Source organism: Oryzias latipes, chromosome 20 (assembly GCF_002234675.1).
Source record: "Oryzias latipes chromosome 20, ASM223467v1".
Classification (NCBI taxonomy): Eukaryota; Metazoa; Chordata; class Actinopteri; order Beloniformes; family Adrianichthyidae; genus Oryzias; species Oryzias latipes.
Genome location: NC_019878.2, coordinates 21,538,712 through 21,565,905, shown reverse-complemented (window position 1 = coordinate 21,565,905; position 27,194 = coordinate 21,538,712). Strand labels below are relative to the sequence as shown.

Below are 27,194 nucleotides of genomic sequence, written 5' to 3'. Positions count from 1 at the left end.
GTCCAGGAGTTCATTGGAAATTCACCTCCGAGTTGTAGGGGCGGAACTATTGGTGTCTAAGTAAGCCTCCGCCTATTTCGCGTCATGTTGTTTACACTCTCCCCCACTAGCTTACAGCCCCTTACATCCCCAAGTTAACATTATCAGTACATCAGAATTGGCCAGCAATATTGGAGCTATCCAGCCGTACAGTTTTGAGCCAGATGCCAGCTTGGATGAGGAAAACAAAGATGTTCATGGATCTGCGTGTCTGCAAATGGATCAGAATGGAGCAGAGCAGGGGGACTTTGGCCCGCCCATTTCAGTTGCTTCATGCTTTTTCAAATGATGTTTTTTCATCTTTTCTTGATTCAATTTGAATACCGGCTCAGAAATGCAGCTTTAATCATATATTCTATTATTATGTCCTCCATCATGAGAAAAATGCAACAAAAACATGTTAAAAACACCATTTTCAGTGGCGTGGGTCTTTAATGATTTGACTTGTTATTTCGTATGCATAGTTTTAGACTGCAAACATTGTAGTCGCACATGTGACCAAAGGTTCTCAAAGGTTTCAAATAACTATCTCAGGTAACACTAGTGCACCCAGCCCTTCGAGGTATACAAAAATATATATATCCAGGTCTCCCTGTGTTTTAACAAGACTCACATTGAGCCCCTATTGTGGTCTACACCAATCAGTTTGTAAAAGGCACAAGCCACCCTCTGATTGGCCAGGGTCCTGATGGTTCAGTCTCAAATGATGAGACCAAATTCAAAGAAAGGAAGGACGATGGCTGGTAACAATGCCTTTGTGACTGGTTCTTTTGAGTAGAAACATTGGAGCAGCTTGATGGATCTATCCACCCGTCCACTTTTTTTGACCCAGCTGATGAAACCCTTTTGGGGGTCACAGGGCTGCTGGAGCCTATCCCAGCTACTGTTGGTCGAAGGCAGGGCGAACCCATCTGACACATTTCATGTGATAAATTACCTGCCCCAATGTTTCCTCTGGTATGGGCCAACATTCACAAAACAAAGTGTGACCCCGACAAAGTGGTTGAGAATATGAACGCACCTACCAGTAATTAAAAAAAACAAAGTTAGACCCATCTGTGGGTTGATGGACTGCACCAAAATACCAGGACCCTCAGTTCAGGTGGACCAGGATTGTGTTCTTTGGTCCTAAACAGAGTTAAATTCCTCTTTTGGTCACACTTTTATTCAAATTTATTGAAATGTGTCTTTTCAGGAAGTACCTGTTGCCATTTTTCAACTATGATTTGTACCATATTGCACCACTATTAATGTTCATCAATATTTCTGCTTTTTTTCAGCAAAACACAAGCTTCATCTGTCAAGCTTGCTCATCAGTTCCGGGGCTGCTCCCATTTTTAAGCCGCAAATTCTTAAATAAACTTGACATCCCACTTCTGACAACGCAGGAATTTCTTTGAAAGCATGGAATATATTCTATTTTTTCAGTAATGGATCTCTTGACAAACTCAATATGAATTGGGCACTTTTTCTGCTCTGCGAAATTCCAAGAAAAACATCAGATCCAAGTCTCCCTTTCTCAGTCGGGACTATCTCACAGTGATTAATTTGAGCTCAAACCTGCACAGCTCTTAAATGCTTGTCTCAAACTTCCTCGCGCTTTAACAACCAAACCTCATTTTAACCAAAACTTTTGACTTCTTGTCAAAAAACAAAAAACAGCAGCTCAATAAAAGAGTAAAACGGGACACCCTGATAAAGTTTGATACCTCCGAATAGACGTGAAAGCAGCTTGTGGATGTACTGATAATCCTTCTCCAGCGGTCTTTCCAGAGAGAAAGCAGAAACCTTAAGGGGATCCCACAGAGAGAGAAACATTCACGGCCCTGAAAAAAACAAGGCTTGTTTGAAGGCCCTTTTGGGAGTATCATGGTGCCGGGCAATTTTTCTTTCAAAGAATAAAGGTGGTTCAAGTTAATACTGTCTGTGGGTTTAGAAGGGGTTCAGCCAACAGTCTGGCAGACACGCTGCTCAGTTCAGCACCTTAGAGGCCGTCTACAAGCTAAACTCTATCTAGGTCACGGAGGTCCTCTGATTATGGATGTTGATACACCAGAGCTACTCATTTATACAAAGTACAGGACAGCTTCTTCTGGTCCAATACAAAGCCTTTATTTCAGCCCCATAATTTATGGAAAACTCCTGGAAATATTTAGTCTGACAAACATTTTCTTTCCAGTAAAGAACAGCTAATTACCCAGATGTACTTTTTAATCGTCTTCCACGCCATAAACATGTTTGTATCCAAAGACAGCTAGGATGCAAAAAACGGTAGAGTTGCAGAGACTGGAAGAATAAGGGGGTGTGTTTTTTTTTTTTTTAACCAACTCCCCAAGGAAGGAAGGCAAGGGGGAAGTGTTGAGGGGTAAGCTTCAGACAAACACAGTGTGCTTTGTTTGTTTTTTCCCAACCCCCTGAAAAACCACAGTCTGTCATCTGTTCTGACCCGACAACAACATCTGTAAGTCATTTCTGGCTTACAAAAAAGAAAAAGCGAAAGAGCAAGGGGGGGGGGGGACAATGCAATTACACCCCTACCAATCAAAAGGGAATTAAACAAGAGCTTGTCCTCTAATCACTCCCACATGAATACAAGAGCAGGAGTCGTCTCCGACCAAAGGCACGGTCGTCCTGCTCCACAGATATCATCTGAATTCTCTTCAGCTTACGTTTGATGGACTTGCTGCGCAGCCTTTTGTTGAAGTAAAAAGAAAAAGTCTAGATGTTCCAGTTCCTCCATTCTAATGACCCAATCTGAAAAACTCCAGACGCTCGGCTTTCTATCAAGCCCAGGTAAGTGGGATCCCAGAGAGAAGAACACGGAGTCCCATAAATTTCAGGGGTTGGGACTATGAACGAAGGAGGGGGACGAGGAGAAAGCGGGGCATTCCACTATTCGGGGCAAACATTCACAAGTCCGAGCCACTGAAGCGTGTCTGACGCGCCTTTTGTGTTTGGTAAGGCAGGCCACAGTTCCAAAGCAGCAATTAAAAGCAGGACCTTTTCACCCATAATCCCCCTGACCTGGTCGCCCACACCCAGTCCTGCAGATGTTCCCGTCTCTGCTTTTGGCTGGGCTATTGCTCATTTTTGTCCCAAAAAAAAACAAAAAAAAAGTTCAAATCTTCCGCCACATGTGCGTTCATTGGGCCTGAGCTTTGCAGGACGGAGGATTCTGCTCCTCCCACTTTCAGGTGCATTTTCATTCGGCCCTTTGACCTGTTGCCATCGAGATCAAACGCCAGCCACGAGCCGTTGACTCGAGGCTGTGCGTCAAAGAGACCTGGAGTGGACCGCTCACGAGAAGCAGATTTTACCCCGAAATGAAAAAAAAAAAAAAAGAGTATTAGTCTGTCCTACACCCAATTAGAGGAGGGAGAAAGAGGGTGTATCTTTATTTGTGTTCAGCTGTAATCCTTCACACAGAAAAGGGGAGGCGATTAAACGGGTTTAAAACACCACAATTTCCTCTGAAAAAAAAAAGAAAAAAAAATTATAAGCACATTAACCAAATCAATTTTACATAAATTATACGCCTTGGTGACAAAGACGCTAAGTTGAAAGTCATCTACAAAATTGTACAGATCAAAGTGAAACACAAAATAAAACTTGTGCCTTTGATTGAACAAAAAAAAAAGCAGTTTTCCTTTTCTTTATGCCGGCTTCAACGAGCACTAATGGTATAAAACAAAATCACAGCTTCTAGTTGTTTGAAGACGCTTTTACCAGCTTCATTTGATGCCACACATCCACACGCGCACTGCAAAGTGGCGGACATTTATATATAAACTCTTGAAGTGTCTTCTTAGATTTGGCACCCCCCCCTCACAGACAGGGTACTGTATTTGTGTTCATTTCATTAGGCCGACTGTTCAGTGTCGAAGGCCCCCCGAGGGGGAGGCTGGCAGCACCGCAGCATTCATCATCATTACATCAGCGACCACCGAGATCTGCTATCTTAGGCTTATCAACGGCACACAAACGCACCGCGGCGCAGCGACGGCGAGGGGAGGGGAGAGATGGGAGATGCAGACGATGGAGCGAGATTGTGTGAGAAAAAAATAAAAGTAAGCGGGAGAAAATGAATGGAGGGAGGGAGGAGCGTGTTTGCACGTGTGTTTAGGTATGCGTGCACACACACACACACGCATGCACTCAGCCCCCTGCATGCCTGCACATGTTTTCTCATGTGTCCAATATGTGTTTTGCACATTTCGCAGCTCTGCCAACAATATTAAGGGGCTCCGTCCCAGCTGGAAAACTGAAGAGGAGGCAGGGCCCGAGCTCTTTAGCGACATTTGCTGAATGTGCATGCGACGCTTGGTTCTGGGTGAATCGACCCAGAGGGGAGGAGCCTCTTTCAGGAGACAGGGGAAGTGCTTAGAGGGCTTGGGTTCAAGCTCCCCACCCAGGAGGTGTTCCCAAACCCAAGAGCTCATTGAGGAAACCACACACACTTAGGTTTCCATGCTGTGTTCAACACTTATAGCTCGAAGGGCAAAGAGAAGGAGGGGGTATTGGATTTTGGTGGCTGTGGTTCCCATTCAACAACAAAACTTTGCCCAGATGGCGCTAAATTTGGGTTAGACCAGCCTCTTGTACATTTAAAGACCCTCTCCAATGAAAAATTGTGTTTTTAACATCTTCTTGTGGCTTTTTTCTCATGATGGTTTGAAGAAAAGTCTGCTTAAATTTGCATTTCTGAGTATTTTTTAATTCAAATTGTTGTAAATCAGGAACAGACAAAAAAATACGGTTGATAAATGTTTGTAACTGTTGTGTCCAAACTACAATCGGAAGGCCGCAAGCTCCCTGCTCTGCTCCATTCTGATGCATCCACTTGCAGACAGACGGATCCTTTCGGTTTCCTCGCTGAAGCTGGCCCCTGGCTCCAATGTGGTTTGCCATTTTTGTTGTGTGTTCGGTTCGGAGTGTGAGGGGCTGTAAGCTAGCGGGGGAGCATGTAAACAGATCGATAATTGGGAAGGGGGTGGGTCTACTCAACCACAGTCCCGCCCATAACCCAGAGGACAATGTCTTGTGAACTCCTGCCGCTCTGCAGAAACTATGTCCTAAACACGATAGTTTGGGGTTTTTTTCTTTCAAATTTGAATCATAATTTTAAAAAAAAAACAGTTGGAACACTTTGGAAAGAGATCAAAAGATGACCAAAGCTGGACTTGAAAGTTCATGAATCTGAGAACTATCTAATAAATTCTAGCATGAACCTTTAAGGGTTTTTTATTTCTATTTGGAGGGGTGAATAATCTTAATAGCCTCCCATTATTCAAAAATGCTATCCACAAACTCTGAAAGCCTGCTCCTATCAGGAGCGCTTTTTTTCTCCCAAGGACAAACAGTTCAACAACAGAGCCCATCACTGGCTTTCAGCGCCGCTAATAAGATTATCCTCGCATGCGTCCTGGTCCCTCAGACCCCTCCACTTCATATGGAGGGCTGGTGAGGGACCCTGAGCGCCGCTCAGCAGAATGAGCTGAGAGCATCTTACATTCCCACGTAACAAACCCACACGATGTAATCATAATGCTTACACGATGCCTCTTTGGCTCTCCCTACCCAGCAGACGGGGCAAATAAAGCCCGCGCCACAATGGAGGCCGGGCTCACAGCCCCCTTGCTTATTATCTTGTTTATTTATTTATTTCAAATTGAGCAACTTGTTTTATTGCAGCTGGGGCTGCGACGGCTGAGACGGTGGATAACGCCGGCAGCTTTGTGGCGCAGTGCTGGTTTTCCCCTGCTTCCACTTTTTTTTCCGTGTTTGATCAAACACTTTTCCTTTTTTTTTGTGTGTGTGTTTGTACAAAATAATCCTTCACGGTTGTAACAATTCATTTCATATCGTAATTTGCGATCGCTCAGCCGATTCGGTCGATTTTGGTTCTTTTTGGACCATCCGATTCACTGACCTAAACTGGATCCAGGACATCTTTAGCCAAAAATTCAACTAGAATTAAACTACCCGTTTTTTCCGGACTATAAGTCGCTCCGGAGTATAAGTGGCACCAGCCCAAAAATGCATTATAAAGTAGAAAAAACACAGATAAGTCGCATAAGTCGCTTTTTGACGGGAAATTTATTTGACAAAATCTGGGACCAAGAACTAATAACTTTCACAACCTCATATGACACAATCATAGCAGACTGTTTATCTCATAATTTCACAGTAATTCTTTCTCATACTTATTTATTTATTCTTTTCATGAAGCATCATTGGCCAACTAATACTCTGTTTTCATCCTGTATTTTTAGAAACAGTTGTCATTTTTATTGCATTTCTGAATCTATGAAATCATTGGAAAATAAAATATTATGTTGTTAGCCTTCAAGATTTTACTGTAAAAAAATGTTTGCTGATTCTCTGAGTCACTTAACATACTCTTAACACTTAACATACCTCATACATCACATTGACCCAGGAAGATCATCTCTGTTCCTCACAAATGAACATAACAGGAGGGTTAACAATGTATTTATTTCAATTTATTTCTAATATAAGTCGCTGCGGAGTATAAGTCGCACCCCTTGCCAAACTATGAAAAAAAGGGCGACTTATAGTCCGGAAAATACGGTAGAATGAATGGCAAATCCATTCACATTTTTAGTTTCCTAAAGTCCAGCCCACTGTGGCACATTCAAGGAACATTCTCCCACACAGTATGGTCGCCTCTTTGCTAGATTAATGGCTTGATCATTTCTGGCTTCCAAATAGTATTTTCCAACAGCAATATAGTCGATTTGATGCATTTGGAAATGATTTCATAATGTTATATATAGGACCATTTGATTCACAGCTTGCCTCAGACAGATTAATCTGGTTGGATTGCAAGAATATAAATCAATTCATCAATTAAGTTGATTAATCGTAACACGCCTACTTTTGTATCTTTAAAAGTTTACTTCGTAGAGTTTAAAGATGACAAAAAAAACGGTTGCATCCCTCAGCAACTACCTGACGTTTTGCTCAGGTCGCCCTTGCACATGGCAGATAACACAAAGCCAACAGGATCTGCATGCAGTCAGAGCTGCAGTGGGAAAAAAACACTCTTCACGCTAGTCTACAGAGAAACCTTCTCGACGCCACAAGCAGAGCACGACAACAACATCCTTCGCCGTGCTCCGGCACCAAAAGAGTACATGTTACACGGCGGGCTGCCACGCTTGAAAGCGTGACTCGTGTGTGTGTGTGTGTGGGAACGTGTGTGCATGAGCAGATGCAGCAGCTGCCGCTTTCCACATGCAAGTGCAACCCAAGGTAAATAAGGCAGGGGACCCGAGGGAGCGGATGAGTGCAGGGAAGACGCATTCCTGTAGTGATGAAAAACTCTTTCTCTGCCTCCTCTTCACACGCACAGAGGGACGCATTCTGCACTTTAGACAGGAGTATACAAGAAAGGCTGCACCGCTACAAGTTCTAGAGTGAAGCTGGCCCGCTAACTTTTCTGCTTTTTGTGAATGATCTCTCCTCCCTGCCTCCTGCAGTCTCCCTTTCCTCTGCTGCGGCGTGTCACTGGAATGAGGGCTGAAGCAGAATGAGTCAGTGCTGCTTTGTGATTAATGACGGGCTCCGGCGTCTCCGGGGCCGAACACTCAAAACAGCCAGGGGGCAGCGTGATAATGCACAATAATAAAGCCCGCAGACAATCAGCCAGGCAAAGCAAAGGCCTATTAGCTAGCCCCATCAGGACGGCTAAGTGAGAAATTAGCCCTTCCCGAGCTCCGCCACAATTCATCAAGTGCTGCCCCTGAATCCCCCTGCAAGAAGTCATAATGTTTACTTAAAGACTGGCCTTGATGCCCCAGCGGGGGGCTTTATTGGCTCTTATTAATTCCCGGCCCAGCCCTTGCAGCCATGTCATTTAAAGCGAATTAAAGGGTGAAAATTGGATGAGATGAAGTTGTCTCGGTGTCGGGCTCCCGCCTGGTAAAACCGGACCCGAACGACGGAAGACGTGGAAAAACGAGGGTGAACAAATCTGGATGTTGGAATGTTGAATGAAGCTGTCCTAAAATGAGCCTCAGTCGGTCCGAGGAATGCAGAGAGAAATAAAAGCTTGTGGGGGGGGTAGACAACTTTAACACTAGACTTCCTGTGTGGATGAGGACAGATTTGGAAAGGGCACCTCTGGGTCACACATTCCACGGAAAAGAAGGACTTTTATTTAGCATATATGATGACCTGAAACTTTCAGAAAAGCTGACCTGTCAACACTTTTATCAGTCAGTACCTGAACTAGCTTTGAACAAACTTGTCAAAATGGTAACAAAAAATCAATACATTTCGAAAAAGGGAATTGATTCCAAAGTTGTTATCTCCTTTCAAAAGCAGCCTCACATCAGAGCTCAATGGCCGGCCTGCGAGTGAACAAGGAAGGAGCCTGTGTTGCGGGATTGACAGCAGGTGAGTGTGCTCCATGGAGCAGTATGGAGTCTGCGGCGGCGCCGGAATGAGATCAAAGACAGCGAGAGCTCTGAGGGAGTCCCAGAGACTTCCATCTCCCTGACGGCTCTCCCCACGGCGGCGTGGGGAGACAACTCTCTCCCTTCACTTTCATATCAGCCGCAGAGCCCCCCCACCCCTCCGCTCGGGCTCGTAGGCTTTGCACACAGTCTCCGAGGACGAGGAAGTGCTGCCAAACCTGCATCCCACCTACAGCAACACTCCTACTCGTCGACGCACGCAGCATCGCTTATGAGAGACGGATGAATTTTTTCGGGTTTTTTTGAAGAGTTTGGGAGAAACTCCACACAAAAGCACTGCAATGAGACAGAACCTGACAGACCGAAACAAAAGTTCCCACAAACTCCAGAGTCATAAAATGGCCCCATAAAAATCCCTGGCGTGAATAACACTGTTATTAGACAGGCAGCCGCCCCAGGCGAGACGATGCGACTGCGAGGAAAACAAACATCTGGGTGCGTTCGGCTGTTAGCAGCACCGCCTCAACCGCATCTGGGAGCTGTCCGGCAAAGCAAACGCGTCCAAAGCATCGACTGTATCAGAGAACTGGACTGAGCGGGTCTGACGTCACCCGTTATAAAATGCTTTACTTGCAGCTACAAAAAAGGAAGTCAATTCAGGCGCCATGTTGGAGCTGGACAGTTAGCAGTGCTTCATCCGAGTCTGTCTGAATTTCCATGGCAACCACTCTCCAATCAGGAGTGAGCTTGTTGGACGTCCACACCCCTACCAAATAAAGCCAGGCTCTGCATTGGATGTGTGTAGTTCAATGGAACTGGTTCCGTTTTGGAACTCCAGACTCGGAGCAAACCACATGATGCAAAATCTGTCTGAAGGTGTTGATACCAAAAGTGGGAGAACCATGAATTAGCAAGCTAGCGGTAGCTCCCAAAACACCGGCCGCAATGGTTTACAAACATTTTTACCGCTTAAATTTAGATGCTCTTTGTGTTTAGGCCAACTTCCAAAGGACATGTTAGAATAAAACAGTTTTAGTGAAATATATTCTGTCATTTGGATTTATTGGTCAAGAAAGTAAAGGAAGGAAGAAAACTTTTGATTAAAATCGGAAATTGAATTTCATGTGAAAAACTCTGAGATACTTTTTTTTTTGGCCATGTCAACCAGTCCCAGTGAGACCGTCTGATATTACCAATCATCTGATTGGACAGTTAAAACTTCAATAAATGGCAACAAAAAACAATAAAATGGGGGGAAAAAAGAGGATTTAAATGCTATTTCTCCATGGAAGTCTACGGGATTTTGGCTTTTTGGAGCCAGCAGGTACTTCCTGTTTGGAACGTGGGGGGTGGGGGTCACTCAGTCCAGTTCTCCTATACAGTCAACGCATGCACGCTCACCTCTGCATGCCACCAAAGCCAAATGAACTCACAGGGAGGAGGAGAGGCCCATAATTGGAGCATCTGACGGGTGCCGGGGGTTAATTGGGAAGCAGCTGGTTTCGCGGTGGAGGTTCAGCCTTTCCAGCAGAGACAGTTAGTGATGATTCAGATCAGAGGAACGGTGTACTGTAATCATCCGCGCATCTCCCCTCCTCCACCTCGCACGGCTGACAAGCCGAGACAACCTGGCTTCCAGCAATGCAATCTGGCACCTATCAAACAGGACCGCCGGTCGCAGGGAGGGGGATCGGCCAGCTCATGCTTCACGGGCGCTTGACATCCTCCAACCCTGCTAATCACTCACAATAACTCCTACCTCTAGGATACGAAACCTAGTTCATCAGTTCTCTGGTGGAAGTATGTAAATCTGCCCAACAGAGTGTGCTCTAATGGCTTATTAGTGCACACAAACTGGTTTGCATTGATCCCAATGCCAGAGGAAGATGAGAAACTTTGTTTCTCGGTCGCTATAATCGCATTCCCGCTTGTTTCAATAAAAGACAAACATTAGCATCTAAAGCACACTATAACCTTCCTTCCGTGGAAGGAAAAAAGAAGGGAAAAAAACCTCCCCGGATTACAGGGTAATCAGAGCCAGATGGGACGGGCCGCGGCGCGACTTTGCACACCTCTCCGAACCGTATCTGTCCGCTCGGATACTGCCGGTCCAAATGGGAAAACCACTTTTCAAGAGGGACAAACTGTGCAGCCCGTTGATAGAGAAGAAAGTGAGTGTGGTGGCGGCAGAGGGTTTAGATGTAACCCCTTCCTGCAGGAAGGAGCATTTGAGGGCTGAGCGAAGCCCAGGTAGAGTCGTAGGCAGTAATGGGAGGAGACAGGGACTTAGGGCGCCACACAAAAGCCAGGCTTTATAAATAATTCCAAAAGCTAACAGGATCTGGTGTATGTGAGAATCTGTGAAATACATTCACACATGGATGCACACACACCCGCACAGCGCCACCAGAGGGAATCGTTTATTCGCAGCGCCCCCAGAGGGGCTGGCGCGGGTCTGACCTGCCCAGATTGGTAACATTGAGTGAAAAATCTTTCCGGCGTGGGTGATGTAAAGTGCAGAAAGGTCCGTTTTTGCAAGTGGCACATACACGTCTCTCCACCCTCGTAATGAAGGGGCTGCAGAGCACACCGAAGACCTGTCTTGTAAATCTCTTTGTGAAAGCAGCTTTGGGGGGGTAGACAGGGGCTTACACACTGAGCCCTGAGGTAGAGCTCCAGACTCCACTCCCTCTAAACCCCCTCCGCAGTCTTCCTCCCTCTCCCACACACATACTCCGCACCCTCCTCTTCACTTTTCTCTCGCTTTCCCCTTCCCTTTTTCTCGGCCTGCCCTCACCTTTTCATTGGCGCCCTCCCTCCCCTGTCCGGCCCGGGCTCCGGAGAGCGCCGGTCCTCAGCCCCTCGGGCTCCCGCCGAGTCGCGGTGACTAATGTCCTGCCTTCGCTCAGACAATGAGTTTAAGGCTGAGCCGAGAAAGTGTTGAGAAGGGGAAAAAGACTCTAGCACCTTTGACAAATGGAACCCTTCCAACTCCCGCGTCCACGGAGGGAGGCTTTACAACGCTGCGCTCCACGCTCCACGTCCTCCGAGGGACGGCTGCGGCCCACAAAGCCGCATCTGGGGGAATATAATGAATTCTTTAGGAAGTCTAACCCGCCTTTTCTTCATGAATAAGATATATTTCCAAAGCATGTCTACCACTCTTAATAAACACACCAGCCTGGCAGGAATAGCTAGAGCCGTTTTAGGCCCCCGTCTACACCTTAATATTTCTGTTTCTCTATAAATTTCCACAGGCCCACGCTTTTTTCCGGGACTGTCACGGCGAGGCCGGACCTGCATTTTTTTTTTCCCCGGGAAGCTAAAGGACCCCCACCCACACCCCAATGACAAACTGTCAACAGAAACGGGCCCGGGTCCCTCTCTTTCAAGAAACTCCTGGATGTTCCACCATCCGCTCCCTACCCCCCACCCAACCCTAAAAGGAACTGGGGCTTTGTGAAAGGAGCAAAGGGGAGAGGAATCCCCCCCCCCTCCCTCTCTCCTGCCCAAACCCCAGTACCTCACTCCCTGCAGAGTTTTGTTAAAGCGCAGCCCCCCTCTTCCTCCCCCCTCGTGGCCCGGGCTCTTAAAACAGCATGCTTTGCATGAGAAAAAACGATTAGTCTTCAAATGCTGCGCTGTCAAAGGAGGGTCCTCTCAGGTTGGGGCCGAAATTTGCTCAGATAGTGGAGTCGGGGGCTTTTGTTTTTCCAAGATGAGGCATTATTACTGTTAGCATTCATTACAGAGAAGCACACCATGGAGGGGGTTCATACGGGACACCGGGCCTCCCCCTCCAGGGTGCTCCAGGACCACAGAGGAAGGAGATGAGGAGCATCCCAAGCATGTTCAGGGGGCAGAGGACAGGTTTAGGCCAGTGGTATTCAGCACCTTATCGGCCGGGTTTTCAACATTTTCTTACGATAGAGGAAATATATTTAAAAAAAATTCAGCCAAAAAATAACATTTCTGAGCGTTTCAGTGCAAATCAGGAGCAGATAATCCCGGCTCTGCTCCATTCTGATGCACTGTACCACCGGATGGCTCCGATATTATTTACTGCTCATGTTCGCTTGGCGGGATAGTGTAAACAAAGGGATGATGGGAAATCAGGGGAGGATTCGCCCACAGAAACTCCTGTCTCTCTGCAGAAACTATGTCCTAGAAAACGACAGATTCTTTGCTAAAATCTGCATAATCGTAATAAAAAGACCACTGGAAAGGCTCTTTTCTTTTTTAAATAGATGGACGTGGGACTTGAAGGTGCAAAGAGTGGAGGTTATTATGAGAGCAGCACAGTACTTTTTCATTTGAGATCTTTTACAAAAAAGTATGTTTGCAGGCTTGACACCTCAGGGAGAAGAAGGACAGATCCTTGCTCACAGCGAGCGGCGGGTTCACGTGTCCTCACAGACCTCCTCACGGACGCCACAAAGCTGACGCATCTGCAGCCACGGACCCGGCAAACCGCTTCCCCGGCTTTACGCTCGGGCCTCAAAGCCAAAGCCCTTCGCCTCTCGCGGCTACACTTCACACCGCAGACCTAAAGACATTTTAACAGCAGCCAAAGCAAACAGAGAAGGGGATGAGTGGCGGCCACATGCAAGCGTGACTTGTCCTGTTTTCTCCTCAAGTGGCTGAGAAAAAGCAAACGCTTGCAGGCACTCTGCACGCTGGCACACAGGCGTACTTATTAGCATTAAAATTTACCATGACCTACAACGGCTCTTTATGCTAATCTGTCAAGCACACTTGTGATTTTAAACCACTTGCTTCATGCAAAGCGGTTTTGTTTGGGAAAACTTGATGATATTAAAAAAAATGTCATATTTTGAGCTCCTACTTTTGTATCTTTGTCCTTATTTTATGCTAACAGTTTCTACTAAATGAAGGTTAAAAAAAAGGAAACTTGTGCTTGAGTAACCGTTGATCTGCAGCAGGAAGTGCATGCATGCATCTCTGCTGTGATGAGACTGCAACGGCCAGCGTGCATACAGAGAAACTAAAGGAAAAACTCCTGCATGCAGCTAATATACATATCTAAAATTGCAGTTTGCTATCTGGAGTCTCATCCCGTTCTCATCCCTACTTTTCCCCTTATCCAAAGACATCACCCAGCTTGAAAGGTGCCTTTAGCAGGCTCCTTGAAACGGCGAGCGAGGGTCCCGCTCAGGGACAATGATGGTTGAGGTGGAGGGGAGCCGGGGGGAGGGGGAACACATAGCATATTAAATCTGCTGGCGGAGCTGGCTCATCGGCGAGGAGAGCCAGAGAGTCAGATCTGAGGGATGCCCTGAAGGGATGGCTGGGCCTGGGGATTAGGAGGCCAAGAAGAAGCCCCTCTCACGCCCAAAGACCCCGTCTTGTCTCTCCTCGCCACGCAAATGCGTCCAGACGTTTTGACGCTCCTCAGGTTTAGCCCAAGTTCTCACACACACACACATTCTCACCACTCTTGTGCACCCCCCCCCCCTCTCAATCACAACCTCTCTCTGACTTGTCCTCTTTCTTTCCCCACTGTGCCTGTTTCATTTGATGTCAACATATCAAAGTACCAAATCATCAAAGTGGGGGCCTTTCGGTTTTTTTGGGGGGCCATCAAACTCCACTATATGCCAGGGGACGGAACGGCTAATCACGCCAAACTTTCACCAGCCAAGCGTTTACGTCGCTATAAAACCACTAAACATTTGATGGTTTTTCTGTCGCCTTTAAACCAATAAGGTCCTTTTTTTTTTTCTCCGGCCTCATTATCTCAGGGATAATCAACTTCCCTCTCGTTAGCCTGGTTTTAACTTCTTTGACAGCCTCAGGTTGCGGCATTAGCACAACAACACAACTCATTAGTGTCTCCGGCATCCAAACCTGATAGCAGGTATTTCCTCTGGTAAAAGTGGAAGCTGTGAGAAAAAAACAAAAAAGAGGTCACAAGCCCTCAAAAAAGTAATAGCATGTCATCCCTCTGCATTAACTCCACAGCCCCTATTCTGCCAGGTCACTGGGTCACAGGTGTTTGTATTCATGCATTATACTGCAGGAATGAAGCGCTTAAAAGTTGAGATAAAACGGCGAGCTGCTGCTATCAGACGGATTGATTCCTGCGGAGGGAAACGCTATCCGCCCTCTCGCTCCTCACGTGTGAACTTGAAGTGGCGGAGCGGCAGTGATGCATCTCTCCTGGCTACAGCAGGTGAGGAAGTTGTGCATTTCATTCCAGTAGATTAGCATCTTATTGCATTTATTACTGCACTAAATAACGTTTTTCCTTTTTTTTTTTTTGGTCAGAAAGCACCGAAAGTGATGGATGGTTCCTTCAATTCTACCTTAAGTGCAGAATGTTATTATTATGGCATTTTTCATCGTCTTGTAAACTTTTTTTTTCTGCCAACATCAAACAAAAATTAAGATGCAAAGATCAATATTATAGTTTTCAATTAAAAAAAGTATTTTAATTTATACATTTTTATCACTTTAAAGCAAAAACACTAAATCAAAAGCATAAAGTGAGCAGAAAAATCACATTTTGTTGTCAAACCAAAAAAATGTTTTTATGATTTAATCATTTTTCTGCTGTGAACATATTATTATTAAGGCCTAATCATTTTTATATAATCAAAAAATGAATTATTACAACATTATTATCATTTTTGAATGATATCCTTTTTAAAAAAAATACAAATTTGACCAAGAATTAAAAAAAAATCTTCCTAAATAATACTAAGAGTTCCACCAATCTCATTTAATTGTAGAATTCACCACAGATTTCACCACACGCCAGTCACAACTTCATCATTCGCCGTGTGTAGAAAGTAAAGAAAAAAGGTGGATTTGAGCTGCAGCGCCTGACCGAGCCCCTCGGACCCTCGTCGTTTAGTATGAAACCCGAGAGCAGGCAAGCAGATAAAATGTGGAACAGCTGGCGAGGACAGGAGGGAAAGTTTTAAACAAATATCTGCACATGTGGAGGCTCGGGAGCACACAAACATTTTTATGTCCAACAACAGACTTCTGTTCACGCATTTGATCCTTTTTTTTTGCATCTATTTTTAAAAGCCCACATAAAGTTTAATTATTTCTGCATTTACTTCAAAATATTTTTGGTGTAACCTTTGAACGATCGCTTTATAAACAAAGAAATCAACTGTGAGGAAGTAAAATATGGCGGATTGACACATTTTTCTATTTTAGGTGGCCCCCATGAAAAGTCCCCCACATGGACCCCTGCAGGGACGCAGACCCCACAGTGGTGAGCTTGAATTTCTCTGAGCACACAAAAGCTCAAACGCTGTGATGCGTCCTCTTTAGCCTTTTTACCGGCTTGGTTTGAAAATACAAATTGTCAGCAGCATTACTGAGCATGCTGGGAAGTGACTTTTGGGGACAAAATCCTGTTAATTATAAAAAATAAAGCAATTAAAAAAAAGAGAGGATTCATTTTCAATGAAGTTTTTTTAATACTTTAGTGCCAAAAAGATTTAAATATTTTTGCAATAAAAATGTTTTTTATTTTTTCCATTTGAAAAATATATATTTTAACCTGTTATGTATTATTTTAAAAATCATATAAATGTAAAATGTAGGAGTTGCTATTGGATAATTTCAAAATAATGGTTCTTGAGCAAACATTTTAGTTTTTTTCCTCCAGCTTAGTGCTTCTATAAGTTTGCCCCCCTTTCTTTTTTTAACTCAAACTAATCAATACCAGGCGCTGAAATATGAACACACATGCGCATATGCGGGTCCCCACACCGCAGCACACCCACGCGTTTTTTTTTCTTCACTTCAATAAAGTTTTGATCCTGAACGCCCTACGGAGTTTTAGATAAACTGTTTGTTTGGTGACATAGTACACGCGGGGTGGGGGGTGGGGGGGGGGGCACACAACTAATTTACAAGTTACAGAAGTTTACAGAACTTTGAAGAAGTTCTAAAGTACACACGGCGCCGCTGGAAGCACGCGGGGCTATGAGCGGTGCGTTCACGGCGCATCCAGGACACTTTTTTTTCTAATCACCGCTTGGAAAGCGGAGTCGCTCTAAACTATTAGAAAAAACTTTAACTTCTACATAAAACACCGATATGTAGCTCATTTTGAATGTTTGACATAAAAGCGAAAAGGTTTTTAACTTTTTATCGCCATGTTTTAATCGCTTTTCTATCTAATTACTTACTTTTCTCCGCTTATGACTCCTTCAGTTGTTCTGTTCTTCCTTCTTCTTGTCTTCAAAGGGTAAAAACAGTAAGCCTTCTTTTCTTCTGAAGTTGCAGATGTGTCTCTGAAGTTTCTTGGGACTTTTTTTCTTTCTTTCTTTCTTTTTTCTCTCTCTCTGTTTTTTTACGCAGCCACTCCAACTCCAAAACGGCGCAGCCAGACTTTTCCCTCCTCTTGTCTGTCTTTCTCCTCCGTTTTCAGCCAAACTACCAGCATCAGCGCGCGGACAGAAGTGCCGAGAGCGGCGCGCAGATGTGCGTGAAACACAGAGAAACGCGTGGCCAGTCGTTATTACATTTAGTGCGTTTTTTCGAGAGGAGAGAGAAGCGAAGTGTGGGACTCCAGCTGCTCCTTCCCTCACTTGACTCCTCCCTTCGGATTGCTCCCTCCTTTACTATCAGCCTCCCTCTTTTTTTTTCTTTTTTTTTTGAATCACGCACCTCTTTCTTTCTTTCTTTCTTTCTTTCTTTCTTTCTTTTTGGTTAAAAAAAGTCAAACTAAACTGTTATTTTTTATGTATTTATCTCTTTTTTACTTTTGCGCAAAAAGCAAAAACTTCAATAACATTTTGGAAAAAAGTTATTATGGCTAAACTTATTTTTTTAAATAAAGTGTTTTAAAGACGGACTCCGATGAAAATGCAGTTTTTAACATTCTTGAGGCATTTTTTCAAGAATATTAAAATTGTTTATTCATTTCTCTGTTAATGTATTCAAAGTCTTGTGAATTAGAAGCAAAAAAAAGGGGGTAAAAAAATGCTGGGCGGGGCCACAAGCTCCCTGCTCTGCTCCATTCTGATGCATCCACTTGCAGACAAATAGTTCCATCAGCGTCTTTGTTTTCCTCGTCTGAGCTGGAAGCTGGATCTAAACTGTTTTTTGTTACGAATTGTTAGGTTGGCATTGTGAGGGGCTGTAAGCTAGTGGGAGGGATGATGGGCAACGAGGGCGGGCTAACTCTGCACCACAGCTCAGAGGAGTATTTCTAATCCACTCCTGCCGCTCTGCAGAAACTATGTCCTGAAAAAGGGACACAGCCATGGTGCAGAGGTAAAGAGGTCGCAGGTCTGATTACATTTGGTGTATAAAACTGAGACAACAAACAAACAATTGGCGTGCTATATTTGGGGAGACATTTCTTGGCATTCTCCATCATTTGGAATGTGAAAATACCCTGAAACACACAAACACATCTTTTACCTTAAACATAACTGCCCTTACAGGTGGATACGGGGTATCTGCGGGTGAAAAATTGGCAAACCTGTATAAGGCAAGTGGCTTATGCAAATCAACAGCTGCTTAACTGGGGGAGGGGGGGGCGCTGTGACACAAAGCCTGAAAAGAAAAAAAGCACAGATAACAACATTGGCCCTATCGCTACCCAGTCTGTCCCAGAAATCCGATTGGTACCCCACATGGGCAAATCATACGTCACTCCCTGTTGTTGCCAACATTGCGACAGTTAAGCAAATGGAATTAGACTAGCTCCCTGGAATATTCCCTGACAGGTTTGCCTAATGTATGGCTGTCCCAACAATTTAAGCAATGAATACCTTTGTGTTCACGCAAATGCGTATGCTTTACTCAACATCGGAGAGCTTCGGAGAGAGTGTTGCCTAAATGCAACACTGTATAACCATTTATGGTTGTCATTATAGACAATGACATTCTCTATAGTGTGTGATATCACGAAACCATACGGGATGGAGCCATTCTTCTCTGTGTTTGATTGTTTTTATTTTTATGGGAAAGTGGAGAACTGAGGGCAGTTTACTCTGAGGAGATGCCCCTGGGGCTATTGCATCCTTTTTTTTACTGCCAAATTAACTGTTAATAAAGTGTTAACTGAGTTAACAGTATGTCCGTTAAGTGATGGTATCATCGTACGTTGGGGATAAACTGCCGTTAAACGAAACAGAAGAAGAAGAAAACATTCCACATCCGCGGTATAGATTGGGTTGACCTAGCCTCGAGGTCCGACTTTGCACATGCGCAATAAGGATTGTCCCTAATTTTCAGACAGATCACACATTTCCTGTTTGACTCTTGTCAATTGCTGAGCAATAAACCATCTAGAGAAAAGAACTCTGATGTAGATCAATCAGTGTTGAAAGCATTTGCAGTAAAAAAAATCTATCGTCGTCAAAATTAAAATCCATCATTGATTGAGGCAGTTGTTCTCCTACTTTGCAAAATGTTGATTTCTGAAAGCTTAAATCATCTCCTGAGCTTTCTTTAAGGTGATACTAAATGCTGCTGTGAAGCACAGGGAGTGTGCTCTCTTAGCGCAAGGTGCAATCGATATACATAATCAATATACAGGGAAATTATGTGATAAGAGAGGTCTTTAGGGTACACTTTTAATCAATGAAGAGGTGTGAGTTTAGGAAGGAAAATCGCCAGTTAATCATTTAACTAGGATATTTAGCGTGTGCGTGTGGCCAAAAGGTCAAGTCCATCTAGATGCAGTTAGTCTATTTATCCTTGCAGTGACATATCACCCATCAGATGCATAGGAGACTGCATAAACTTGTGGGATTTATTGTAAAGGAGGCTTTGTACCTTATTTTTGAGGTACGTTACATTGATAAAGTCAACACCAGCTAATTATGACTTTAATCAATGAGAAACTGAGATTTTCCATCAACAACTTTACTGTCGTTAATTACGTCTGATGCGGAGTTCCTTGTGTTGTTGCGTTGGATTCCTGTTTGAGCCGGTTGACAAAACCATCACGGCTGCAAATAATTTTTAGTAGCCGAAGGAAATTAAAAATATTAGGGAAGGTCTATTTTCTGCATGAAATGCTTTTGTATTGAATTTCCGAAGGGACAAAGGCTTGTGTGATGATAGAACCGACATCAGTAAAGTGGAAGCGGTTGAGTTGAAGACTACAGGAAGTCAGGATGAGAGAAGGAGACAGACAGAGGTGTTCTGTAAGACTCAGCTAATACCCCTGTCAGTTTGTCAGGCAGAGCTCATCTGGCCCGGACTACACAGAGATAAAGTCCTTGTTATGAATCTCTCAAAGAGAATCCAAGGAACGTGGTATAGTGGAAGTGGAGGGGGGGGGGGGGGGGGGTGGAGAAGAACAAGAGGGTAAAGGAGGAGGGAGGAGGCGCACATGGACATCAGTAGGGTTAGCAGCTCCCGAAAGTATTTCATCAAAGAGGGCCAGGATCCTGGGGATTGAGATTCTGCCTGGAGGCAAGTAACCAATGGTCTCCCAAGAACATATTCCAAAGTAGGACTCACAGAGCCAAAGCACACATCAAAAGCACCTCTGCAGCCAAAGCGATTCTGGAGGAGAAAGAAAGGGGTTCAGGTCCCTTCTTGGCCCTCTTTAAGCCCCAGATCTCACCCCAATTAAGAAGGAACTACTGTTTGTTCCAGACCCTGGGATCTGCAGGCAGGGAGGTGCGCTCGCCGAAGTTGCACACAAACAAACACCAAAAAAAAAGCCTGAGCAGATCTCCATCGTGCCCACACTCTCTCACCAGAATCGAGCATCAGCAAACCCTTTGCTTTGTGTCAAATTTACATGCGGCGGCCAACTGACAGAGCGTGTTTCCAGTTTCAGATGATCTGACTGAAGCTGAATGCCGCGCCAGCTTCATCCACGGAGTAACAGTAAATCAAAACTTGGCAGAATGTTGTGTAGGCATTTTCCTTCAATTCTCGCCGTTGGACAGATGTCACAGCGAAATGGATACAACAGAAAGATCACATTATGTCTGGACAGATGTGACCCCCACAAATGCACTGACTGCAGAACCGAGCAACGGCCGGCTGTTGCAACATTCACAGATTTCTGAAGGATTGTCCGTCAATAAACACTAACATCCATTTTTTTGAATGTTGAGACAACATAAGAACATAAAAAGGTCTTGTTTTTTTGTTATTTTGTTTTTTGGTTGCATGAGCATTGCTCCTCTATTGGTAATAACAAAGTTCCCACAGCAAAACTACATCCAAAATCCGTTTTGGAACCATTGAGGTCTAGCGCACAACCTCACAACAACGATCATGTGAGGGTTTGTCAAGGAACATTTGATCTTTGATTACACTAAACTTACAGACCATGTGCAGTACAGAGCAAAAGTTTGGACACACCTTCCCATTCATTTGAATGAGAAGGTGTGTCCAAACTTTTGCTCTGTACTGTACGTCATGTATCATAGAGTACTCCCGTCTCTTGCTCCATTAAGCCGAGTAAGAGGGGTGATCTGTACGGGTGCCACAGGTTTGTGGGTTTTGTGGAGGGTCATAGAGAAGAGTGGCTGCTTCCTTAAGGCAACGCAGTTCCCTTTAGGTTCATGCGGCCACCTGGGACATGGGTCATGAGAATGAAATGTACCATTGTCATGTGGTCAGTGTGTCGCAAACGACTCATGAAGCCAATAGAAGTTGCATAAGAACAAATGTGAAACTGTCGTACAGTGTCTTTATGCCACACCTTATTAACCCCATGTGAAAACATCAGTGCTTGTCCCGTTGGACGCCCCATAGGATTACCACACAAATCACACTCTGATTGTGTAATTTCCCAATTTGTAACAGTCAAAGAGTGAACAATTATCACTCGAATTGCACAAGTGCAATATTTGGGGGTAGTTGAACAAATAAAAAATCTGTAGGACATCTCACCTTCACCCTTACTTACCCTCGTGTGTTGTGGGATGTCAACGACCTGTTGATCCCAATATGCTTGTAGACAAAAATGCGTTGCTCTACAGCTTCACGAAGGAGTATACAACCTTGATATTTTGTGTGGGCCTTTTTTTTTTACCCCCAGGCAGCCCGTATCCAACTGTAAGGGCGGTAACTATAACTAGTTCTTAAAGAAAAGTTCCCAACAAATTGTGTATCATCAAACCATAAAGTCAAATCCATCCACAATTTCACATAGTGTCTTGTCACATTGTGTCACGGTGTACGTTGTCATACTCTGTTGCATTGTATCGCATTAAACTGCATTTCTTTTCCCTGTAAAGATGAACAAATATGTGATCAAAGTAATTTGGTTAAAGTGTTTTCTCTAAAAGCGGTGTTAAATGACAGCTGGTGACTCGAAACATTACCAGTTTCCACGATACAAACCCTGTATATAATTTAGTTACACCATGTGACATGAAGAACACTAGTTTAAAGGGATTTATTGCACTTACTGTGTTTACATTTTTTCACCGTTGCAAAAAACCATTTGATCCAATGCTAACTAAATTGCTGCTAACTCCAGTGTTGCATGTGGAGCTGAACATATGGACATCCAGATTAAGTTTGGTTTTATTCCGATTATACTGCAACACAAAACCGCAGCAGCCTTGGAAATCATCTGCTTGAAACCGCCAGCTACAGTTAATTGCAGCTCAGCACAGGTTGTACATGCTGCTTGTCAAAGGGTGTTTTTACCCTTCCATGAACTGCATTTTCCATTTATTTCTCTTAAAATATAAAATAATAAAATGTGGCAAATATGGAATCGAAAAAAAGGAATTTTTTGTGAGTTTTTGCCTTTTTTTTCTCACCTTTATGTCTTATTTATGATTTCTGTCCGTGTTTTCTTTTTTTTATATAATAATAAACAGCATACTTAACAACTAAAAAAAGTAAAATCTTTCTTTCTTTTTACCAAGAACTTGCAAAGAAATGTAAAAAGAAAACTGAATTTATAGATGCATAAATACATCTAGAATAGAAAAGTAGTTTAGTTTATTTGTTTAATACATATGATAAAAACATCAACAATAAAATAAATCAATTCACTGACCAATAATCATTCAGTCATTCAATAGAATCTGAGAACAAAACAAAAAAAATAATAAATATATATATATATATATAATTCTAAGGATAATAAAACCTGAAATAAAGTGGATTATCTGAACCTTTAGGATTCAGTTGTTAGATGAGTTCCAGAATTTGGTTTATGTATAATAAAATATATTGAACAATAAAAATGTTACTTGACTTAATGTGTCATTTAGCCCGTGATGTGAATGTGGTGTCACTCAAAGAGATTAGCTTGCAGGTCTCCCCTCAGTGTTTGCTCTGCGTATCCTGAAAACCACCTCCAAAGGATTTAGCCAAAGTGTTTGCTTTCTCCTAATCTTATGGCTACAAATCTGTTGAACACACACGACTACAAGAGGCTGACATTTCAGCTTGTTTGCAAGGAGCGCAGGATTTAGAGGGCAAACAAACCTAGCATGAGGGCCAGCTTCTGAGGCCCTGTAATCGACTGTCGGGAGTGTGGTTTCCATCCCTAATAGTCTCCAAAAAATTTCCTCCCGCCGTGTCTGTCTCCTCACAGTATTATTGTTATTTCCTTGCCCTCACGTCCGCCTGAGCATGTGCGTTCAGGACCCTCACATCTTACCTTTTCCCCTGCCGGAGGTGGCGGGTGGCTTGAGTGGGCCATTAGTGTGAATGACTGATAAGACCTCTACCTCCCCCCCAACAACCAGGGGGGAGAAGAAGAAAAAAAAGCAACTTTTGCAGCTATTTTGAATCTGTCAGGAAAAATAAACGTAAAACTAAATCCACTTGGGCTACTTAAGCAATTTTCCTGTGATATTGTCCCGCAGGGAATTCATGTGGACTCCAAATGACGACATAATAAGACCCCGACGCCCGCGCCTTCTTATCAGACTGGATTAAAAGGGAATAATGAAACAGAGAGGGTTTAGAGCCTTGTGTGGTATGAATATGATTATTTAATGGACTCCAATGGAAAGGCATGTTAATTCGACTTTAATGCAAGACCTTTCGCAGAGGATCTGCTGCCCCTGGCTTCTCCCAAGACCCCTCCTTTCGCCCGTTTTTTTTTTGCCTCTTCCTTCAAGTTAAAATAATCACTCTGCCTTCTCCTCAGAAGTCATTATGCACGCCGTCTATCTGTGTGTGGACGTGAGCATGGGAGAGTGATAAATCCTCCCCTCGTTTTCCTCACTCTTTGTCTGATTGGAGCATGTTGGCCTCTTAACTTTCAGACAAAAGCACTCAAGGCCATTTATCACCATTCATTCCTTTTTTTTTTACCCCCTTCATTTCTACAGACACTAGTGTTGCAGAGGAAATGTGGGTCATGCCAACTTTCTCAGGGGCTCACTTTGCTTCGGATTTTCTGAATTTGAAATCGTGGTCACAACAAATCACAAATGAAGATTTTCTGTTGAAAAAGGCCGAAAAACCAAGTCCAAAAACTTCAAAATGCAATTAATAAAGTAAACAGTGTTGAAGCGGTTTTAGCTTGTTCTTCCAAGCAGAATAAAGATTTAAGCAGCTGCTGTCAGAATTCTTTCAAGATGGACTATATATATCGCTTTTGTGTGCTTTCTGGAATGGATTCTGACTGATTAAAAATAGTATTTCTTTTGATCAACAGCAAAAGTCCCTGACTAGCTCAGGGGGTCATCATTAGCTCAGTTAGGGCCGATAACTCTCCGTGAGCGGCGTTGTCCAGCCCATTCTTATCTGGCGAAGCACGAAGCAGCGTTGTGGATCCGCACACACATCCTGAGAGAAAACTGAGCTCCCGAAGGACTCAGTTAAAAAAAAAAAAGCATCAATATTTCATCAAACTACTCTCTTTCTGGTCCAGATCAAAGCCTCGACTCCCACAGTCCTACAGGTAGAGATGGCTCTTTTGTTTTTGCTCCTCAGGTAGAGCAGCAGTCAGACTGCTCGCTTTGGAAAGCCTCACAACGCTCAGCCCATCCATCTCTCGGCTCACAGCCTCGCTTTTGAGACGGGGAGGTAAAAGAGAAGGGTAGAGACTGAGAGGGTAAAAACATGATCCAGAGATGTCCACGGAGTGCACCTTTCGGCTTTGCAGTGCCGCCTCATTTCCTGTTTTTCCCCAAGTCGAAGAACAGCAAGAACAATGCCACAAACACTGTATTTGAAAGGTTCTGTAGCAGGATTTATGGGCTGCACAATGCTTTCAGCTTCAAGCAGGGGCCATGCGGCTGCTTTTCGTCTAACACAGTAATCAGGAATACAGTCATTTGCCACACTAATAGCAAAGTTTTTTTAAATGAAAAATTAAAAGGGAATCTCTCTAAAAAGAACGCTAAATAGTGACAATAACTCAAACTACCTTTTTTTCACACAATTTCAGTCTAATTTTCTGCCTTTACAGAAAAAGCTACACCCCTGTTTTCACAAAAACATGTAAAGATTGTGTATACTTTTGCAGCAGTCCTCCCCCCTTTAGTCGAAAACTTTTCATTTTGCCTCCTGCCTTCCCAATCTGCCCCCTTGTTGAGAAACCAGGTGCTCCTGCTGTACCACACAAACTCGGCCCATACCGCCGTATTGTTGTCCACAGTGCATTTTTTGGCGCATCATGCAATGTAAACTTTCATGCTGCTAAAAGACGTTTTGTTATTGCACCCCCACCACACTCTAGGTGACAGTACAGATCCTTTTTTCTGGTGTCGTAGTTGCAGAGCTGACCTTTCTTGTCTTTTCTTCTAAGATGCAACGATCCTATGACCTATAGCTAAATGCAAATTAAAAGCAAAAAAAAAAAGGATTTGTTCTGCCAAAAAGAAGTCTGCTCCCATTCACTTTAAGGAGCCACTATTTTTAACATGTTCTTGTGGCATTTTTCTGATGATGGAGAACCTTTATATGAAAATTTAAGCATAAAATTGCATTTCTGAGTATTTCTTCATTCAAATCGTGATCAAACAGAAACAAGTGTGACCAAGATGTTGTGGCCAAGAAAATATGCTGGGCGGAGCACAAGCTCCCTGCTCCGCTCCATTCCGATGCATCCACTTGCAGAAAAATAGATCCATGAACATCTTTGTTTTCCTCGTCTGAGCTGGAATCTGGATCACAACTGGACGACCGGATAGCTCTGATATTGCTCGTCATTTTTGTTGCACTGCTAATGTCAGATTAAGGAGTGTGAGGGGCTGTAAGCTAGTAGGAGAGTGTGTAGATAGAGGCGGGTTTACTCTGAGCGAACAATTTCTAATGAATACCTGCTGCTCTACAGAAACGGTGTCCTAGAAAAACAATGCATTTTTGGGGGGGGCTAAAAACTGAATAATCATTATCAAAAGACCATTAGAAACATTTTTAAAATAGATAATTTCTGTGGGCCTATAATGCAAAATTGTCCAACAGAATCGAAGGACTTTCTATGATATTTAAAAATGACATCAACTCATCAACATTCTCACAATACAGTTTAGTCTTTCATTGAATGTTGACTCTTGGTCTAGAATTGCTTTTTTGAGCGCATCAACATTAAAGAAAAAATCATCGTAATTGGGTTAGTTTGAACAAATGCTGCCCTTTTTACCCATGACTCCTTTGAGCAGGTGACTGAAACAGATCTGTTCATGTTCCTGTTCATGTCCAGGACAGCTGCAAACCGAAAACGGCACCAAGAGCCTCATAGCTCTTTAAAAATGATGCTGGAGATGCTGCAGCTGTGAGCCTGTGGAGTGAAAAACAATGAAAACAATGCTGTCAGGTAGAGAAAGGAGCGGTAGTTTTTTAATATTTCCAATGTGGTGACCTGTGGTTAGGCAGAAATTGGTCTATAAAGGCCTCTATATTGGAATGCAAACGCATAACAAAAAAAGGAGAGAATTTGGCTGTACCTTTTTCACTGTTGCTTAACACTAATAATCAACAATGCATTTATAATTCAGAAATATCATAATTATTGTTTTTATTTGTTGTAGCTTCAAAAATAAGTCTGTTTATTGATTTTTATACTCAAATAAGGCAAATATGATAAGAAAAGAAAAATTGTTACTCAACATTAAGTTATGAAAGAATGTTAAATATATGATAAGTAGAGGATCCATTATACGATAAACTGTTGAATTTGTGCAGTTTTTCTTAAAATATTTATTATTTTGTGTGGCAAAATTTGATTTAAGACATTAAACATTATAAAATTTACTCTGGTGGAAAATTTGCAAAAGAACATTTTTGGCTCATGAGCTCAATCTAAACATGATATCATATTAAAAATTCTGCTTTTTTTTAAAATAAACAGCAAACAAAAACAGGCCGCAGCCGTTCTGTGAAGCATTTCTGAGCTGAGAATCGTTTTCCTGAACACAGGAAGCCTCTCCTCATCCCTCTTCCTCCTCCTTTCATCATCAGCGTCAATCTGTGGCTGTCACTCGGCGCCGGACAGTGAAGAACGACGCCCGCAGTCAGTCAAACACTTATCACCGCACAGGTAACACACAGGCCTGGAAATGACTGACATGAAATGGAAACGTCTCTCATTCTGTGGGCCGGGGAGCTGAAGTGAAATATTAGTTGTGGGAGAGATGGCGGACGATAAGGAGCTGGAATTGTGGAGGTCCGAGCTCGGTTTCTCTTTCTGGAGAGGCGGACGTGGAGCATTTTATATGAGGGGGCGGGAGGGGGTCAGAAGAGTATGGACGGGTTGCAAACAGACCAATAGAAATGACAGCATCAAAAATACATACCAAAGTTTTATTTTTGCTTTAAGAAGCT

The 27,194-nt window shown here is 43.5% G+C and overlaps 1 protein-coding gene across 3 annotated transcripts in view; it reads right to left on the bottom strand.

Annotated features, from left to right (window-relative positions):
- The window catches only part of gli3 (GLI family zinc finger 3), a 108,435-nt gene extending 91,350 nt beyond the window's left edge, over positions 1-17,085 (bottom strand). For all 3 annotated transcript variants that reach the window (XM_023950287.1, XM_023950289.1, XM_023950288.1), the window contains exon 1: positions 16,655-17,085. The gene's annotated coding sequence lies outside the window, so the exon portion shown is untranslated. The remainder of the gene's footprint in view (positions 1-16,654) is intronic.
- Between the last annotated feature and the right edge of the window lie 10,109 nt (positions 17,086-27,194).